This window comes from Hyla sarda, chromosome 1, assembly GCF_029499605.1.
Source record: "Hyla sarda isolate aHylSar1 chromosome 1, aHylSar1.hap1, whole genome shotgun sequence".
Lineage (NCBI taxonomy): Eukaryota > Metazoa > Chordata > Amphibia > Anura > Hylidae > Hyla > Hyla sarda.
In genome coordinates, this window is record NC_079189.1 from 176,520,834 (window position 1) to 176,525,833 (window position 5,000).

At 46.5% G+C, this 5,000-nt stretch overlaps 9 non-coding genes across 9 annotated transcripts; 5 read left to right on the plus strand and 4 right to left on the minus strand.

The window, feature by feature from the left end:
- Nucleotides 1–447: 447 nt before the first annotated feature.
- Nucleotides 448–520, plus strand: TRNAK-CUU (transfer RNA lysine (anticodon CUU)). Its single transcript has one exon. It is a non-coding gene; the product is annotated as a tRNA-Lys (tRNA).
- Nucleotides 521–856: 336 nt separating this feature from the next.
- On the minus strand, nucleotides 857–927 carry TRNAG-GCC (transfer RNA glycine (anticodon GCC)). Its single transcript has one exon. It is a non-coding gene; the product is annotated as a tRNA-Gly (tRNA).
- Nucleotides 928–1,750: 823 nt separating this feature from the next.
- TRNAG-GCC (transfer RNA glycine (anticodon GCC)) lies at nucleotides 1,751–1,821 on the minus strand. Its single transcript has one exon. It is a non-coding gene; the product is annotated as a tRNA-Gly (tRNA).
- A 156-nt stretch (nucleotides 1,822–1,977) lies between these two features.
- Nucleotides 1,978–2,050, plus strand: TRNAK-CUU (transfer RNA lysine (anticodon CUU)). Its single transcript has one exon. It is a non-coding gene; the product is annotated as a tRNA-Lys (tRNA).
- Nucleotides 2,051–2,856: 806 nt separating this feature from the next.
- On the plus strand, nucleotides 2,857–2,929 carry TRNAK-CUU (transfer RNA lysine (anticodon CUU)). Its single transcript has one exon. It is a non-coding gene; the product is annotated as a tRNA-Lys (tRNA).
- A 612-nt stretch (nucleotides 2,930–3,541) lies between these two features.
- On the minus strand, nucleotides 3,542–3,612 carry TRNAG-GCC (transfer RNA glycine (anticodon GCC)). Its single transcript has one exon. It is a non-coding gene; the product is annotated as a tRNA-Gly (tRNA).
- Nucleotides 3,613–3,744: 132 nt separating this feature from the next.
- Nucleotides 3,745–3,817, plus strand: TRNAK-CUU (transfer RNA lysine (anticodon CUU)). Its single transcript has one exon. It is a non-coding gene; the product is annotated as a tRNA-Lys (tRNA).
- A 612-nt stretch (nucleotides 3,818–4,429) lies between these two features.
- Nucleotides 4,430–4,500, minus strand: TRNAG-GCC (transfer RNA glycine (anticodon GCC)). Its single transcript has one exon. It is a non-coding gene; the product is annotated as a tRNA-Gly (tRNA).
- A 138-nt stretch (nucleotides 4,501–4,638) lies between these two features.
- TRNAK-CUU (transfer RNA lysine (anticodon CUU)) lies at nucleotides 4,639–4,711 on the plus strand. Its single transcript has one exon. It is a non-coding gene; the product is annotated as a tRNA-Lys (tRNA).
- The last annotated feature ends 289 nt before the right edge of the window (nucleotides 4,712–5,000 follow it).

Sequence of the window (5,000 nt, forward strand, 5' to 3'; positions counted from 1 at the left end):
AGAGGAAAATCATTTTGAAGGATAAAGAGGATGGAATCAAAGAATGCTACTGATTGATTCTCACTATTCAGCTGCAGTCCAAAGTAAAACCCTGGACTTTATTCAATCTCCTGGGGTCCTTTTTTATCTCTGTAGTAGAAATTCATCAGTAGCTCTACAAAACGTCTCCCTGTAGTCCTAGCCTTAAATAAAGACTAAGACATGGTTTGAAATGGGAGCTGAAGGACTAAAAGAACAGCGCTGCATTGGCTGGGAATCGAACCCGGGCCTCCCGCGTGGCAGGCGAGAATTCTACCACTGAACCACCATTGCTCTGCCATGACATTTAGTTTTTGGCAACCGACTGCTGCTGCTGCTGCTGCTGCTGGCACCCAGGCCTCACCACGGCCTCCTGCCCACAGATACCATGTCCCACTCTGGCGGAGCAAGCTCTCCAGTCAAGCAGTTGCCCGGCTAGCTCAGTCGGTAGAGCATGAGACTCTTAATCTCAGGGTCGTGGGTTCGAGCCCCACGTTGGGCGATGACTGGTAACTTTTCGTTTCTGGCTGTGCTTACCTGCATCACCCCACCAAACAGTCCAAAGGAAATTACTGAGCTGTATTCAATCTGGTAGAGTGCTTCTTTCTTTTCTGGCTGTGCTTACCTCTATTAACCCACCAAAGAGCCCACAGATTCTCACTATTCAGCTGCAGTCCAAAGTAAAACCCTGGACTTTATTCAATCTCCTGGGGTCCTTTTTTATCTCTATAGTAGAAATTCATCAGTAGCTCTACAAAACGTCTCCCTGTAGTCCTAGCCTTAAATAAAGACTAAGACATGGTTTGGAATGGGAGCTGAAGGACTAAAAGAACAGCGCTGCATTGGCCGGGAATCGAACCCGGGCCTCCCGCGTGGCAGGCGAGAATTCTACCACTGAACCACCAATGCTCTGCCATGACATTTAGTTTTTGGCAACCGACTGCTGCTGCTGCTGCTGCTGCTGCTGGCACCCAGGCCTCACCACGGCCTCCTGCCCACAGATACCATGTCCCACTCTGGCGGAGCAAGCTCTCCAGTCAAGTAGTTGCCCGGCTAGCTCAGTCGGTAGAGCATGAGACTCTTAATCGCAGGGTCGTGGGTTCGAGCCCCACGTTGGGCGATGACTGGTAACTTTTCGTTTCTGGCTGTGCTTACCTGCATCACCCCACCAAACAGCTCACAGATACCCTCCCTGAAATAAATAAAACCAAATGCCTCAATGCAACTGAAGCAAAGAAAAATGTTGGAAAGGATAAAGATGATCAGAAGCAAATAAGGCCACTTCTACACTTAGACCATTCGGAAGGCTAGTGATTTTTTCTCACTATTCAGCTGCATTCCAAAGGAAATTACTGAGCTGTATTCAATCTGGTAGAGTGCTTCTTTCTTTTCTGGCTGTGCTTACCTCTATTAACCCACCAAAGAGCCCACAGATTACCTCCTTGAAAAAAAACTAATACCGAAAAAAACTCAAACTCAGCGATCCAACTTTGAGGAAAATCATTTTGAAGGATAAAGAGGATGGAATCAAAGAATGCTACTGATTGATTCTCACTATTGAGCTGCAGTCCAAAGTAAAACCCTGGACTTTATTCAATCTCCTGGGGTCCTTTTTTATCTCTATAGTAGAAATTCATCAGTAGCTCTACAAAACGTCTCCCTGTAGTCCTAGCCTTAAATAAAGACTAAGACATGGTTTGGAATGGGAGCTGAAGGACTAAAAGAACAGCGCTGCATTGGCCAGGAATCGAACCCGGGCCTCCCGCGTGGCAGGCGAGAATTCTACCACTGAACCACCAATGCTCTGCCATGACATTTAGTTTTTGGCAACCGACTGCTGCTGCTGCTGCAGCTGCTGTTGCTGCTGCTGCTGCTGCTGGCACCCAGGCCTCACCACGGCCTCCTGCCCACAGATACCATGTCCCACTCTGGCGGAGCAAGCTCTCCAGTCAAGCAGTTGCCCGGCTAGCTCAGTCGGTAGAGCATGAGACTCTTAATCTCAGGGTCGTGGGTTCGAGCCCCACGTTGGGCGATGACTGGTAACTTTTCGTTTCTGGCTGTGCTTACCTGCTTCACCCCACCAAACAGCTCACAGATACCCTCCCTGAAATAAATAAATCCAAATGCCTCAATGCAACTGAAGCAAAGAAAAATGTTGGAAAGGATAAAGATGATCAGAAGCAAATAAGGCCACTTCTACACTTAGACCATTTGGAAGGCTACTGATTTTTTCTCACTATTCAGCTGCAGTCCAAAGGAAATTACTGAGCTGTATTCAATCTGGTAGAGTGCTTCTTTCTTTTCTGGCTGTGCTTACCTCTATTAACCCACCAAAGAGCCCACAGATTACCTCCTTGAAAAAAAACTAATACCGAAAAAAACTCAAACTCAGCGATCCAACTTAGAGGAAAATCATTTTGAAGGATAAAGAGGATGGAATCAAAGAATGCTACTGATTGATTCTCACTATTCAGCTGCAGTCCAAAGTAAAACCCTGGACTTTATTCAATCTCCTGGGGTCCTTTTTTATCTCTATAGTAGAAATTCATCAGTAGCTCTACAAAACGTCTCCCTGTTGTCCTAGCCTTAAATAAAGACTAAGGCATGGTTTGGAATGGGAGCTGAAGGACTAAAAGAACAGCGCTGCATTGGCCGAGAATCGAACCCGGGCCTCCCGCGTGGCAGGCAAGAATTCTACCACTGAACCACCAATGCTCTGCCATGACATTTAGTTTTTGGCAACCGACTGCTGCTGCTGGCACCCAGGCCTCACCACGGCCTCCTGCCCACAGATACCATGTCCCACTCTGGCGGAGCAAGCTCTCCAGTCAAGCAGTTGCCCGGCTAGCTCAGTCGGTAGAGCATGAGATTCTTAATCTCAGGGTCGTGGGTTCGAGCCCCACGTTGGGCGATGACTGGTAACTTTTCGTTTCTGGCTGTGCTTACCTGCATCACCCCACCAAACAGCTCACAGATACCCTCCCTGAAATAAATAAAACCAAATGCCTCAATGCAACTGAAGCAAAGAAAAATGTTGGAAAGGATAAAGATGATCAGAAGCAAATAAGGCCACTTCTACACTTAGACTATTTGGAAGGCTACTGATTTTTTCTCACTATTCAGCTGCAGTCCAAAGGAAATTACTGAGCTGTATTCAATCTGGTAGTGTGCTTCTTTCTTTTCTGGCTGTGCTTACCTCTATTAACCCACCAAAGAGCCCACAGATTACCTCCTTGAAAAAAAACTAATACCGAAAAAACCTCAAACTCAGCGATCCAACTTTGAAGAAAATCATTTTGAAGGATAAAGAGGATGGAATCAAAGAATGCTACTGATTGATTCTCACTATTCAGCTGCAGTCCAAAGTAAAACCCTGGACTTTATTCAATCTCCTGGGGTCCTTTTTTATCTCTATAGTAGAAATTCATCAGTAGCTCTACAAAACGTCTCCCTGTAGTCCTAGCCTTAAATAAAGACTAAGACATGGTTTGGAATGGGAACTGAAGGACTAAAAGAACAGCGCTGCATTGGCCGGGAATCGAACCCAGGCCTCCCGCATGGCAGGCGAGAATTCTACCACTGAACCACCAATGCTCTGCCACTACATTTAGTTTTTGGCAACCGACTGCTGCTGCTGCTGCTGCTGGCACCCAGGCCTCACCACGGCCTCCTGCCCACAGATACCATGTCCCACTCTGGCAGAGCAAGCTCTCCAGTCAAGCAGTTGCCCGGCTAGCTCAGTCGGTAGAGCATGAGACTCTTAATCTCAGGGTCGTGGGTTCGAGCCCCACGTTGGGCAATGACTGGTAACTTTTCGTTTCTGGCTGTGCTTACCTGCATCACCCCACCAAACAGCTCACAGATACCCTCCCTGAAATAAATAAAACCAAATGCCTCAATGCAACTGAAGCAAAGAAAAATGTTGGAAAGGATAAAGATGATCAGAAGCAAATAAGGCCACTTCTACACTTAGACCATTTGGAAGGCTACTGATTTTTTCTCACTATTCAGCTGCAGTCCAAAGGAAATTACTGAGCTGTATTCAATCTGGTAGAGTGCTTCTTTCTTTTCTGGCTGTGCTTACCTCTATTAACCCACCAAAGAGCCCACAGATTACCTCCTTGAAAAAAAACTAATACCGAAAAAAACTCAAACTCAGCGATCCAACTTTGAGGAAAATCATTTTGAAGGATAAAGAGGATTGAATCAAAGAATGCTACTGATTGATTCTCACTATTCAGCTGCAGTCCAAAGTAAAACCCTGGACTTTATTCAATCTCCTGGGGTCCTTTTTTATCTCTATAGTAGAAATTCATCAGTAGCTCTACAAAACGTCTCCCTGTAGTCCTAGCCTTAAATAAAGACTAAGACATGGTTTGGAATGGGAGCTGAAGGACTAAAATAACAGCGCTGCATTGGCCGGGAATCGAACCCGGGCCTCCTGCGTGGCAGGCAAGAATTCTACCACTGAACCACCAATGCTCTGCCATGACATTTAGTTTTTGGCAACCGACTGCTGCTGCTGCTGCTGCTGCTGCTGGCACCCAGGCCTCACCACGGCCTCCTGCCCACAGATACCATGTCCCACTCTTGCTGAACAAGCTCTCCAGTCAAGCAGTTGCCCGGCTAGCTCAGTCGGTAGAGCATGAGACTCTTAATCTCAGGGTCGTGGGTTCGAGCCCCACATTGGGCGAGGCCTGGTACTTTTTCGTTTCTGGCTGTGCTTACCTGCATCACCCCACAAAACAGCTCACAGATACCCTCACTGAAATAAATAAAACCAAATGCCTCAATGCAACTGAAGCAAAGAAAAATGTTGGAAAGGATAAAGATGATCAGAAGCAAGTAAGGCCACTTCTACACTTAGACCATTCGGAAGGCTAGTGATTTTTTCTCACTATTCAGCTGCAGTCCAAAGGAAATTACTGAGCTGTATTCAATCTGGTAGAGTGCTTCTTTCTTTTCTGGCTGTGCTTACCTCT